Here is a 14587-nt window from a genome sequence, read left to right as displayed (position 1 = left end):
CCCAATGTTATTAAACGTGCACCGTCGCAGCGGGTGCATTTAGTGACAAAAGGGAACCCTCTGCGCCGTTCTCGAAGGGGGCCCTTGAAAGACTCCCCCGAGCTGGTGTGGCGGGAGGCTAATGGTACCCTGGGGGGCATGGGCTCCGGGCGGTCGCCCGGCCCCCCCTTGTCCTAAGGTCGGCCTTGTTTCTAGCGGTTCGTTGCTCATAACGCAATGCTGGCTGTCTCAGCAGCTTTCTGCCCACGTGCTTCCCAGGACGTATAAGCCAACACACACAGGTACTATTGGGCTGCTACTGGGCATTCCCAAGCCCTGAACCAAGACGGACATAATAGCCACACTTCCCTTACGGGCTCATGTGTGCATGCCAACCACTAAGCACTCATTCCGCAATCATGGCAGCGGCTCATCGTTCTGTCCAAAAGGTCCCATGTGATAATCTCGATTAAAGACCGCACAGACAAATGACCGATTTGTTTCGGCCGATGTTATTCGTCCTTTAATATTTGAAATACATCAATACCCCCTTGAAATCGGGGGTGTCTCCCCCAAACCTCCCCTTCAACCTCTGTCCCCGCCCCAACCCCACACCTCACATACAAAAACCACTCGCACGCCTTTTCCCAGTCCCCCGCCTCCCATACAAATACACTCAAAAACACACACTGCTTCTCCCCAGGCCCCCTCCCATTTTACCTTAAACCCGTCTTCTCCTGCACGCTCTATCAGCCTGTCAGTTCCTGCGCACACTCGTGTGGTGCAGGGGCGTGACCTTTGTGATTTAGATTACTCCGATCGGTCTTTCTAAATCGTTCATTTTCACTCAATACCGTCCAAAACGATGGCTGTGCATTAGCTCGGTCTCAGGCTCGTGCATGTCCAGGACCCTGCATAATAAAATCCTGTCAACTCTGACTACGCAAATCTGCATCACCCAGCTGCACGGCAAACATAATGTTCAGTGTGGTCCATCGAGAATGTCTCCGCTGTACTGTACACATTGTTTGGCTTAAAAGTCTTTAGTGCAGCTCTGCGTGAACTTGTAATATTAATTTATATCGGGGTCTGGAAACCTGTGGCTCTCCTGATGTTTTGGACTACAACTCTCATTAGCCCTAACCACTGACTCCAGAGATGTGTAGTCCAGAACACCTGAAAAGTGAATCGTTTAAGGACCTCGATATATATATATATTCCAAAAACATGTCAGGAAAGGATGCATGATAACCAGTTTGTGTTACCTCCACCTTTAACCATAACTATGCCCAAGCACTCAAGACCAGTTACTGAGTTTAAAAATGTCTTTATTTATCAAAAGTAGTGCACAAATTCATTAAAAAAGCATACAATACAATGTCTGGTCAGACCAGGCATAAAGCAACACTCACCCCAACGGGTGGAAAAACGCCACGCGTTCCGCTCGACTCGCAAGCTTCTTCAAGCTTATAGTTGATTCCAACTAGTGATTTCTCGTTGTTAAATAGCCTCGCTGGCTGAGTGTTAGGCTCCTCCCATTATTTGCTTGCACGTCATGTGATCACCAGTGAGATGTTTACTATGACAGAACTCTATGGTTCAGTATGATGGCAAATCCACCATTTTGAAGTGTGCCATTATTCAATACAGCTTATAAGTATAAGTTGCTAGAAGCTAGTGTATAACGGCCAACTTAGTAGTTAGCCATAATGTGCATACAGCAAACATGGGAGGGGTCCAATCCCCATGCCCAAACGATAATGCAATGCAGCAACTTCATTCCGAGATTTAGCGCCAGTGCGCTGCTATAATAATCGTTACCTCACCTTGCAAGAAAATAATTTCCTCAGGGTGTGGCAAACAATCCGCATGATGGAATGAGTGCAAAAAAGCGGATGCCGCAGCCCCTTTTAAACCTTAACCGTGTTCGCTCGCACAAAACACAGACTCAATGCAACCCTTTCAGTACATTCCATATCAGCTCACAGTGCTAATTAGTTCTGTAGATTATAGAACTCACCAATTTATGCATGTGCATAACTGGAAAGACAATATATTGTGACACTAGATACAGTGCATTATGGTCCTAGTGGTCTTAGGCATAGTTATGGTTAAAGGTGGAGGTAACACAAACTGGTTATCCTGCATCCTTTCCTGACATGTTTTTGGAATCTATAGAGCCTAGCCCGCTCTAGCCCGACATCACCAGCTCATTAATGAGGCAGAGCGCAGTTTCTAGGCTAACTTTCGTCTTTCTAAGACACATATATATATATGATACATTACTCACCGTAATCGTATTTCTGATGCTTGTATCTGCTTAGATTCACATGCTGTGCATAGGCCGACATCTAGTGGAAGCTGCGGAGTATTACAGTTTGTTTTTCGAAACTCGAAAATGGGCGTCGACACAGGGCGTGCCAGTAATACTATCCCTAGTGTGACGTCCACTGTACCCAAGATCCCTCACGTGTCTAGGATCCTCAGATTGTATTTTTTCTGACATGAGGTAGCATGAGGAGTAGCGTGAGTACAGCTAATCCAAGCAGATAGACAGAAAGGTAAGACTATAAGCAATCATGCGCCTTCTCTCAGAGGGGAGGAAGGGTGGGTCGCATGTGAATCTAAGCAGATACAAGCATCAGAAATACGATTACGGTGAGTAATGTATCCCTTCTGAGGCTTGTGGAATCTGCTTAGATCACATGCTGTGCATAGATTAGCGAGCAGTACCTGAAGAAGGAGGTGGGATGTGAGAAGGGTCATGAGCAAATAAGTGTCTTAGAACCGCTTGTCCCACTTGTGTATCTGCCTTGGAATGGGTGTCAATGCAGTAATGCTGAGTAAAAGTGTGAATAGAGCTCCAAGTAGCTGCTTTGCAAATGGTGTCAAGGGGTACATTTGCAATGAAAGCCAGAGAGGCCCCAATGCCTCTAGTAGAGTGGGCTCTTGGCGTGAAAGGCAGAGTTCTTTCAGAGAGTGAGTAACACAGCTGGATACAGTTAATAATCCACTTCGAGATGGCACCTTTAGAGACGCGATCCCCCCTCTCTGCCTGTAGCTACGGAGACAAACAGTTGATCTGTTTTTCTTAGCGGTCTGGTTTTATTTACATAGTAGAGGACCGCCCTACGCACATCTAGGGTGTGTAGTTTCACCTCAGCCGAGCTTTGTGGGTCCTGGAAGAAAGCCGGAAGCTCGATGGACTGGTTTACATGGAATTTAGATATAAACTTAGGTGAGAACCTAGGGTGTGTGCGTAAAACCAGTTTGTCTTTATGGACAGTAAAGAAGGGATCCTGCACTGACAGAGCCAGAATTTCACTGACCCTTCTTATAGAAGTAATAGCTACTAAGAAGGCCATTTTATAAGTCAGGTGTTTGAGACTGCTTTTATGCATGGGTTCGAAAGGGGGTCCCATGAGCTTGGCTAGCACCACATTAAGGTCCCACCCTGGTGGTGGGTTAGAAAAAGGAGGGTGAAGTCTCTTTACTCCTTCCATGAAGGCTTTAACTACTGGTACTTTCCACCACAAGATCTTGCTATGGGAAGTGGTGTATGCCGACAGGGCTGCCATGTGTACTTTCAGTGAGTTAAAAACCAGTCCTGCATCTAGCAGGTGGAGCATGTATGTAACAATAGTGGAAGGAGTGCAATCAACAGGGTTGATTTGTCTACTCTGGCACCAGATAACGAACCTCTTCCACTTGTCAAAGTAACAGTGCCTTGTGTTTGGTTTCCTAGATTTCTTTAGGATGTCCATACACCTCTGAGGCAAATTGAGATGTCCAAACTCTATGACCTCAGGAGCCATGCTGCCAGGTTCATTGAGTTGGGTTGCTGGTGCACTGTTTGACCTTGGTGCTGGGACAGTAGGTTGTACTAGGCTGGAAGTTTGATGGGTTCGCACACCGCCATCCTGCGTAGGTGTGGGAACCACGGTTGTCTTGCCCACATGGGAGCAACTAGGACGAGCGTCATAGACTCTCTGTTCATCTTGTTCACCACTTTCCTGATGAGAGGAGTTGGTGGAAAAGCCTACGCAAACATCCCTGACCAGTTCATCCACAGGGCGTTCCCCTGGGAGTCTGGTTGGGGGAACCTGGATGCAGATCCTGGGTATTGTCTGTTTTCGCTTGTGGCGAATAAGTCTATAATGGGGAAACCCCAGTGAGAGAAGATATCTTCTACGACCTCTCTGTGTAGAACCCATTCGTGTTCCTCTGGGAGGGAGTCTCTGCTCTGAGCATCCGCTAGGGAATTGAGCTCCCCTGGAACATGTTGTGATGACAGGAAGATGTTCCGTCTGAGTGCCCATATCCATATTCTCTGGGCAAGCTTGGACAGATTTGGCGAACGAGTCCCTCCTTGCTTGTTCAGGCAGATCATGGCTGTTGTGCTGTCCGTCCGGATTTGCACTGACAGGTTTAGTAGGTGGGGCTCGAACGCTTGAAGCGCTCTGAATACTGCCAGAAGCTCTAGCAGATTGATGTGGTTCTTGGCCACTGAGGGAGACCAGAGACCCTGAGCTGTGTGGTGGAGATGGTGAGCTCCCCACCCGTCAGACATGCATCGGTAGTGACTACTGCCTGTACTTCGGGATCGTAAAAGGGTTTCCCCTGTGCGAGATTCTCTCTTGTCCACCAGTGAAGGCTTTGTACTAGTGTTGGCGAAACGACCACTAGATCGTCCCACTGACCACTTGCCTGAGACCACTGTTTCGCCAACCATTCCTGCATGGGACGCATGCGCAGGCGCGCGTGGGGGACCAGGTAAATACATGACGCTATCATGCCCAGTAAACGCATTGCTTTGCATACCGTTATTTGTTGACCGGACTGATAATGCGGAATTTGCAGTAGTATATTCCGAATTCTTTCTTCTGAAGGAAAGGTCAACCCCTCTTGAGTATCTAGGATTGCTCCTAGGAACTGTTTGGAGGTGCTTGGCACTAGGCTTGACTTTTTCTCATTGATTGAGAAGCCTAACTCGTGGAGGAGGGCGATAGTCCTTTGAATGTTTGTCCTGCAAATTCCTGGGGTTTCCCCCGTTATGAGCCAGTCGTCCAGATAAGGGTACACAGGGATTGCCTCCCTGCGTAGGTGTGCAGCCGCCACCGCCAGTACCTTGGTGAATACCCTTGGTGCTGAAGCTATCCCAAAGGGCAGTACCTTGAATTGGTAGTGTCGACTGTCCAGCTTGAAGCGCAAGTACTTTCTGTGCGCTGGGAACATGGAAATATGAAAATAAGCATCTTTCATATCCAAGGATGCCATGTAATCCCCCTTTTTTAGGAGGGGGATTACCTCTTGTAGCGTAGTCATACGAAACCTTTGGGGCTTGACATACATGTTGGCAGGCCGTAAATCCAATACTGGGCGCATTGTCAAATCTTTCTTTGGCACAAGGAAGTAAGTTGAATAAATACCCTTGTTTACCTGGTGTCCTGGGACGAGTTCTATCGCGTCCTTTTCTAGCAGAATGGCGATCTCCTCGAGGAGAATCTTCTGATGTTCTAACGAGTGTACTCTTTGTCGTGGAGGATGGTTCCGGGGACGCTGCAGTAGTTCTATACAGTACCCTGTGGATACTGTTGACAGCACCCATCTGTCTGATGTGATCCCTTCCCAAGCCTGGGTGAAGTTGGAAATGCGTCCCCCTACTGGGGTTGCGTGAGAAGGGACCCTGAACTGAGCGTCACTGCTTTGGTCGAGGCGTGCCGCCTCCCTTGCTGGGGCTGCCTCTGCCTTTACCACGACCTCTCCTATTACCCCTGCCGTAACCTTGGGTAGACTGTTGGCTGTTGTTCCACTGTGTACCCTCCCCCTGGGAATAGTTAGATCCTCTCTGGGAATTTTGGCCGTGTGGGCGACGAAAATTACTATTCCCTCTCTGGTTAGGGGGTTTATTGGTTAACTGGCCAAGGGACTTGAGTGTCTCGTATTCGTCCTTGGCATGCTTCAGTGCGTCTTCGACCGCCTTACCAAACAACAGATCGGCTTCCACCGGTTTGTCCAACAATGATGCCTGGGTTTCTGCCTTAAAACCAGACTGCCGTAACCACGCATGTCTCTTGATAACAGTGCCTTCTGCTATCAATCTACCTGCGTTGTCAGCGGCGTCAAAGGTTGCTTTCAAAATGCAACCAGACACGGCTCTACCCTCTGCGGAAATCCGAGCTAACTGGCCCTTTAAAGGTTCAGGAGCAGAGGCTATGAGTGCTGCGACTTCTTCCCACTGATGGCAGTTGTAGCTGGCCAACAGGGTGGTGGAGTTTGCAATCCTTGCTTGATAGGCGGACGTTGAGGCTACTTTCTGCCGAAACCATATACTTTTTTGCTCTCCTTGTCGGGAGGAGCTTCGGACGATGACAAGGGTGTTCCAGCCCTCTTACGAGTGTTAGTGACAACTAGGGAGTCTGGCTTCAGATGTCCTCTTATATAGAGAGGGTCAGACTGGGCTGCCCTGAACATTTTTTCAACCCTGGGATTGACTGCTCTGGTGAGGTTCGGGTTCACCAGGGACGGGTCTATTCTTCGCTGAATGGACTTAAGGATAGGGATGGTCTGGGCATCTCCTTTCTCCCACTAACTCCTCTGCGAAATCCCTCTCCTCCTGGACACCGTGGGTGTCAATATGGAAATGTTCTGCTGCACGTGCGAGAACCTCGTTTAGGAGGGATTGGTTATCGACTGGGGAGTCGGTAACCGGGGCTTCGTTTTCTACCGGGGAATCTACTCTGTATGTTTCCGGGTCTTCCTCTTCCTCTTCTTGCTCCTCATCATCCCCATAGTAGCCCGTCCCGGTTTGCTCTTCTACCATGCCAAATTCTTGGTCCTCACCAAAGGAGGCCTCTCCTTGATACAGTGAGTATGGTCTTGAGTATGGTTGTACCTCGAAGGGGTCTGTAGACCTCATTGGTGTTTGAAACCGGGGCTTCTTACTCGGGGGGATAGGATCATTAGAGCCGGAGGGTGTCGCCCCTTGTGGATCATACGAAAGGAAATGTTCTGGATTTTTATTGTAAAAATCAGCCAAAGAAGACATCCTTGACATGACCCTATCTATGTCTTCACTCGACCATTTTTTGGAACTAGGAATGACTCTCTCAGCAAGTCTCTGGGATTTATCTTGAGTAGATTTGAAGGTTTTAGACATATCAGCAGACCTGGTTTTGTCTGTCTGTTTAGGGGGAGTGGTGTGTTTCACAGGTGTGGAAGAGTGCAAAGGCTGCTTCTTCTGCTGTTTTCCCCCCTCCCCGTGAGTGGAAAAATGTTTTCCTTGTCCTTTTGTGGCTCCGGAGGTTTTCGCCGCCTGGCGTCGAGGATCGGGGGTAGGGTCCCTGTCCTTCGAGCGTGGGGCCTCGCTGATTTTGACTGCGGGCTCCAACTCCTGGAGCGCGGCCTGGGGGTGGAAGTCGTCTTCGTCTTCCGACAATCGAACTTCTGTTAGCCTAGGGAGCGAGGCACTCTTGGCAAGAGTGGATGATTGCCTGGAGTCATGCGGCTATCTCGATCGAGAGCGCCCAGAGGACACCGAATCGGACCGTTCTGTTTGTGCCTCTTTCCGAGAACTCGACGTCGTCGAGTCTCGGTTGGACTTCGTGTGTTTAGTGTGTGTGGTGTGTGAAGCGCTTGTGTCGCCGGGGGTCTTCCCCATAGCCGCCCTGCCGGACGACCTTCCGAGGTCAGGGACTTGCGCTCGGCTGTCTTTCGACGCCGTAATGCCCTCGCCGTCCAAAAGTACGGCGTCGCTGCCGTCACTGAAGGCGCCCTCCGCCTGCCATGGCCGCCTGCCTGGCGTGGTGGGCCCAACGCTTCGTCGAACGATCCTTAAGTGTCTTAGGTTTAAACCTACTACACGCTCTGCAGTTCGCTTCGGGGTGGTCCCTCGGCAAGCAGAGATTGCACATGGCGTGCCTGTCGACCCAAGGGTATTTGCGATTGCACTTAGGGCAGAATTGAAAAGGGGTACCCTCCATACGCACCTTGAGGCAGCGGGCTGTTAAGTGTAGGTAATGTATAAGGTGTACCTATATACCAAGAGTGTAGAGTATGTACAACCCCCCACTCTCCCTACTTGCAGGGCCGAGGCCAGAGGCCTTCCGAGGCCCGGGCCGAGGCCAGAGGCCTTCCGAGGCCCGGGCCGAGGCCAGAGGCCTTCCGAGGCCCGGGCCGAGGCCAGAGGCCTTCCGAGGCCCAAATCCGTCGTGCAGCAGCCGACGGTCGATTTCTTCTCCAGCCAGCGTCGAGTGTCGAAGTTGGGATGGGGAAGGATGTAAATAAATTAATATTTTAGCAAAAGTATGGCTAAGGCCAGGGGACTCCGCAAAATGCTTCCGACCAGTATGGCGGAAAAAAACAATCTGAGGATCCTAGACGCGTGAGGGATCTTGGGTACAGTGGACGTCACACTAGGGATAGTATTACTGGCACGCCCTGTGTCGACGCCCATTTTCGAGTTTCGAAAAACAAACTGTAATACTCCGCAGCTTCCACTAGATGTCGGCCTATGCACAGCATGTGATCTAAGCAGATTCCACAAGCCTCAGAAGAACAAGTTACTTTCTTACCTGGTAACGTTCTTTCGATGGGATGGTCCGACGACGTATTCCATATCTATGACAGTAATCACCACAGCTGTGCTGCTTCGGAAACTTTTTCGGCGTCTGCGTCCTGCGTCGATGACGTCGATGCGCCGCCGTCGAGGACCTCCTCCGACGTCCGACGTCATCCGATGTGATAAGTAGGACGCACGACGCCAGTAGCCTCAGTTGTAGTTTTTTCCCCCAGAACGTGTGACATTAGTCAACTGCCAGTCCGACACAAAGCCTTGCGGAACGTAAGCTGCAATCGCAACAGAAATTCTGCAGCGGGGAAGGCAGGGCGGGAGCGATATGGAATACGTCGTCGGACCATCCCATCGAAAGAACGTTACCAGGTAAGAAAGTAACTTGTTCTTCGAGGGGATTGGGTCCTCCGACGTATTCCATATCTATGACAGACTCCCAAAGCAGTACCAAATCAAGGAGGAGGGAAAGAATTTAGAAACAAATATAGAATAGCCAATCAAATAGCAGAGCAAAGGACCGCCTTGCCAAAGGCCAGATCCTGCCCTCTGATGGAATCGAGGGAATAATGCCGCACAAAGGTATGTACTGAAGCCCAGGTGGCCGCATCACAGATGTTGCGAATAGGAACACCCCTCTGCAAGGCAGTAGATGCAGCCAAGCCCCTGGTAGAATGGGCCCGCAAGCCAGCCGGTGGGTCCTTGCCCGCCAAGCGGTAACACTCCGAGATGGCCAAAATAATCCAGCGGGACAAAGTCTGTTTCGTCACAGCTTGCCCCAAGCGCTTACCAGCGTAACCAATAAAGAGTTGATCGTCCACTCTGACCCGGGACATGCGAGAAACATAAAAGCTCAAAGCTCTCCTAGGATCAAGCCTATGGAGCCTCTCCTCTTCCTTACCAGGATGCGGAGGAGGATAGAATGCCGGAAGAACAATCTTCTGGGCCAAATGAAATTCCGTCACTACCTTTGGAAGAAAAGAAGGACGAACTCGAAGGACAACCCTGTCCTTGTGAAATACAGTGAAGGGTGGCTTAACAGAAAGTGCCTGTAACTCACTCACTCTGCGAGCGGAAGTAACCGCAACTAAAAACACAGTTTTCAAAGTCAACAGCCTCAAAGGGCAAGAATGCAAAGGCTCAAACGGAGCACCCATAAGAAACCTAAGAACAAGGTTCAAATCCCAACCGGGCACCAGGAAAGGCGACGGAGGGAACACATTAATGAGCCCTTTCAGAAACTGCGAAATTAAAGGGATTTTAAAGAAAGAACATTCTTCAGATGAGCGCTTAAAGATAGACAGCGCCGCCAGGTAACCTTTAATGGTACCCACTTGCAAGCCCCTGTGGGCCAAAGAAAGCAAAAAGGACAGAACCATGGGGATGTCACATGCAAAAGGATCCACATTCTGAACCCTGCACCAGTCGCAGAACTTACGCCAACGGCAACGGTACAGAGACTTAGTTGCGGGCCTTCGGGCCGAAAGCAACACCTCCATCACGTCTTCAGGGAGGTCCCAATCCTTATACCTCAACCTTTCAGAAGCCAAGCGTGAAGGTTGAGGGATCCGACCTCTGGATGGAGAACCTGACCCCCCTCCCGTGAGAGCAGATCGTCTCGGTAGGGAAGACGACGTGGAGGGCAGATGGACAAGTCGAGAAGGTCCGGGTACCACGTCCTCCGAGCCCACGCCGGAGCAATGAGGATCATCCGGGAACCGAACTTCCGTAACCTCCGCAGCACTTGCGGGATGACGGGGACTGGAGGAAACGCGTACAGCAGCGGGAACGACCACTCCACCACGAACGCGTCCCCTAAGGCTCCTCTTGGAGGAAATTCCCGCGAGCAAAACCTCTCGCACTTCCGGTTGACACTGGAGGCAAAGAGATCCACTTGAGGGGTCCCCCAAAGGGCGAAGATCTCCAGGAGAATCTCCTGAGCCAACTCCCACTCGTGAGAGATCGTGCTCTGCCTGCTCAGAGCGTCCGCCGTCACGTTCTCGACTCCGGCCAGATGAACTGCCGAGATCGAAACGTCCTGCTGGATGGCCCAGAACTCGAGCTGCATCGCCTCCCTGCACAGAGGAAGTGACCCTGCCCCCCCCTTTTTGTTGAGGTAGTGCATGGCCACTGTGTTGTCCGTCAGGATCAGGACATTCTTTCCTCGCACAGTCGGCAGAAAAGCCCTCAGGGCTAGCCTGACGGCCCTCAGCTCCAACAGATTGATATGGAGTCTGGACTCCGACGGAGACCAACGACCGCTGACTGTCAGCCCGTCGGCATGAGCTCCCCATCCCGTGAGGGATGCATCCGACACGACCGTCACCTCCGGCCAGGGAAGCCAAAACGGAGCCCCCTTCATCAAGTTGCCATCGACGGCCCACCACAGAAGGTCCCGGGCGACCGAGGGCGGCACCTGAATCGGGTCCGACATCCTGCCGGAGGACTGCGACCATTGCATCTTGAGTGCCCACTGCAAAGACCTCATTCGCAGGCGAGCCTCTGGCACCAGAAGAATGCAGGATGCCATGAGGCCGAGCAACCTCAAGAACTCGAACGCTGGGAGCGTCTGGGCATGCTGAAACTTGCGCACCATCTGCTGAATGTGAAGAGCCCTCACCTGGGGAGGAAAACACTGCCCCAGGGAAGTGTCGAGCACTGCTCCGATGTACTGGAGCCTCTGCGTTGGCGTCAAATGGGACTTCTTTAAATTGAGGGAGAAGCCCAGCCTGTGAAGGGAGTGGCAGGCGACGGACAGATGATCCAGGACCTGCTCGGGAGAGCTCCCCCTGATCAACCAATCGTCCAGGTAGGGGTAGACGTGAATCCCCCCTTGCCTGAGATGCGCTGCCACCACCACCATGAGCTTGGTGAAAACCCTCGGGGCGGAGGTCAAACCGAACGGCAGGACCCGAAACTGAAAGTGCGAGTCGCCAACCGCGAACCTCAGGTACTTCTTGTGCTTGGGATGGATCGGCACATGGAAGTAAGCATCCTTGAGGTCGAGTGACACCAACCAGTCCTGAAGCTGAAGGGCCTGGAGGACTTGAGAGAGAGTAACCATCTTGAACATGTCCTTCCTGAGGAGTTTGTTCAAACCGCGCAAGTCCATGATGGGTCTCAATCCCCCGTCTTTCTTGGAAATCAAAAAATAAGGGGAATACCATCCCTTGTTCCTCTCCGCTACAGGCACCAGTTCTATGGCGCCTTTCTCCAGCAGGGCTTGAATTTCCTGCGCAAGGATCGGATCCGGACACTTCAAAGAGAGGTTCCCCGGTGGAATGTCGCGAGGCCTGTGCCGAAAGGGAAGACAGTAGCCGTGGGTTATGATCTCCAGAACCCACACATCTGAAGTAATGGCACGCCACTCTACAAGATGCTGCGCCAGCCTTCCCCCAACCGGCGAACCATGGGACATGACCTCATGACTGAGTAGGAGCGGCTGCGGCGTTACCTGAGGGCAAAGAGGCAACTGCCCGAGCGGCCTTGGCACCACGGGTACCTTGTCGTCCACCTCTGGTACCCCTGCGTTGGCCCCTTTGACTGCCAGCTCCTCTCGCTCTACCAAAGGACGAGTAATAGCGAAAGGAACCACCCCTCCACTGCTGTCCCCTAGGACGAAAAGGCGGAGGTTGGCGAACTGCAGCGCCCAACGACTTCGCTGCAGCTTTCGAGGTCTGCAACCTCTCAAGGCTCTCGTCAGCCTTGCTGCCAAAAAGATGTTCACCATCAAAGGGCATGTTGAGGAGCCGGGACTGCACATCAGGAGCAAACCCAGACTTCCGCAACCACGCAAACCTGCGTATCACGGTGCACGCCGCCATGGACCTACTGACGCATTCAGCTAAGTCCAAACCCGACTGAACGGACTCACACATGGCATCCTTACCATCCTGGACCAAAGCAAGGAAACCATCCCGTTCGTCCCCTTCGGGAATATGTTCAGCCGCCAACGCAACACAGTTCCACAGAGTGTGCGTGAAACGTGACAAGGCACAAATGGAGTTGGCCGCCTGAAGCGCCATACCACCAGAAGAAAACACCTTCTTCGCCCAGCCATCAAAACGCTTGTCGTCCCTATCAGGAGGGATGGTAGGGTACGACGCCTGCTTTGCCGGGGCCGTGGCCGCCTGCACCACCAAACTTTCCGGAGTGGGGCGCCTGGTCAAGTAGCAGGGGTCGCCACTGGCTGGACGGTATTTCCGCGACAAGGATCTGCCCACTGCCGGGAGACTCTCCGGAGCAGTCCAAGCCGCCGCCACCCTACGCTGTAAAGCCATATGGAATGGCAGTACCGGGTCAGTTGGGGGACCAACATCAAGGATGTCCGTCAGATCATCCTGCACAAACTCCCCTGGGGGAGCAGACCATCCCAGATACTCAGACACCCTAGCCATAAGGCGCCGGTATGAGGAATCGGCATGGGAGCCAGGCTCAGGCCGACCAAATTCCACCTCCGGAGAGGTGTCCAGACCACTAGCATCATGCAGCGACTGCCTCAAATCGTCAAATTGACTATGGCCCGAGACAATGTCATCCGGCACCTGATCAGGAACCAGGCCAACCGAATCCTCATCCGCCTCCGAAATATAATCCAAGTGGCGGAAAGGCACCTGAGAGTGCCTGCTCTTAGCCAGAGCCTTCCTAGGGGGTACACCCGAGACACGGGGCACCTCCGACACGAAAGGCGTCGATGGCGTCGAGCGAATCGGCGCCGCCGTCGAGAAAACCGGCAACGGCGCCGAGAGGATCGGCGTCGACGTCGAGGAAATCGGCGTCGACGTCAGATGCAGCGCCTCCAATATCGGCGGCGTCGACACAGCCCTCGAAGCCGGAGCCCCGAGCGTGTCCCTCGACGACCTGAACGTCGACGGCTTCGACGACTTCCCCGGAGCCGGAGCTTCGAGAAAGCCTGTCGACGCCCTCGACGCCTCAGACGTCGATGTCTTCCTCGAAGACAACACAGGTGCACACGGTCTCGATCGCGTCGAGGACCGGGACCTGGAACGGGTACGGCGAGAACGAGCCTCCTTGTCCGAACGGGACCTCTCCCGTGACTCGTGCCGACCACTCTTGCGAGTGGCGTCTCTCGACCTCACACGGCCGACCCCACTCGGGGGCGCGGACGGTTGAGTACCCTGCGACTCAAGAATCGCCAACATTTTCTTCCCGAAGGAAGCCCATTCCTCCGGCGTCGCACGGCTGGTGGGATAACCGACGTGCCGGGCAGAGTCCTCGGAAGAGGACCTGGAAGGCGACCGGTGACGGCGCTTCCGAGAACGCCTCGAAGAGGCAGAGGAGTGGCGAGACCGACTCCTAGAAGAAGACCGACGAGACTTCCGACGATGACGCGGAGAGTCACCCCTCGAATCATCCGTCGAAAGCCCCGCCGACTTCGACTTCCGGGGCTTGGACACCCGACCTACCGACAATTTCTTCTTACGTTCGCGCAAGGCCTTGGAAGTGAGCGACAGGCAGTCGACACAGACATCCGTGTCGTGGGCCTCCCCGAGGCACCAGAGGCAGGCGTCGTGCGAGTCAGTCACCGACATCTTGGACCCACACACCCCGCACTTCTTGAAGCCCGGACGCGGGGTAGAAGACGAAGTGGAAGACATCGCTGCGAAGGAATATTCACAAACGACCAGGTTCGAAGAACCAGAAGAACAGAACTCCAAAGAGTCGAGGCTAGAACCGAGAAACACGAAGCAACACGTTCGCGGAAAAAACGGAACTGAGGCTACTGGCGTCGTGCGTCCTACTTATCACATCGGATGACGTCGGACGTCGGAGGAGGTCCTCGACGGCGGCGCATCGACGTCATCGACGCAGGACGCAGACGCCGAAAAAGTTTCCGAAGCAGCACAGCTGTGGTGATTACTGTCATAGATATGGAATACGTCGGAGGACCCAATCCCCTCGAAATATATATATATATTTGCACCTCTTCATGGCACATGTGCTCTTAATGGATGTATGTAAGAAACTCGGTGTTTTTTTCTACAGACAACCCAGAATCCGGACACCAGGATTACTTCT

At 52.6% G+C, this 14587-nt stretch overlaps 1 protein-coding gene across 1 annotated transcript in view; it reads right to left on the bottom strand.

Moving 5' to 3' along the window:
* MED16 (mediator complex subunit 16) overlaps positions 1-14587 on the bottom strand; it is an 820510-nt gene that overhangs the window by 429344 nt on the left and 376579 nt on the right. The window lies entirely within an intron of this gene.

This window comes from Ambystoma mexicanum, chromosome 1p, assembly GCF_040938575.1.
Source record: "Ambystoma mexicanum isolate Mex_15411 chromosome 1p, UKY_AmexF1_1, whole genome shotgun sequence".
NCBI classification, from domain to species: domain Eukaryota; kingdom Metazoa; phylum Chordata; class Amphibia; order Caudata; family Ambystomatidae; genus Ambystoma; species Ambystoma mexicanum.
The sequence above is the reverse complement of the archived record's forward strand: the minus strand, read 5'-3'. Positions and strand labels throughout refer to the sequence as shown.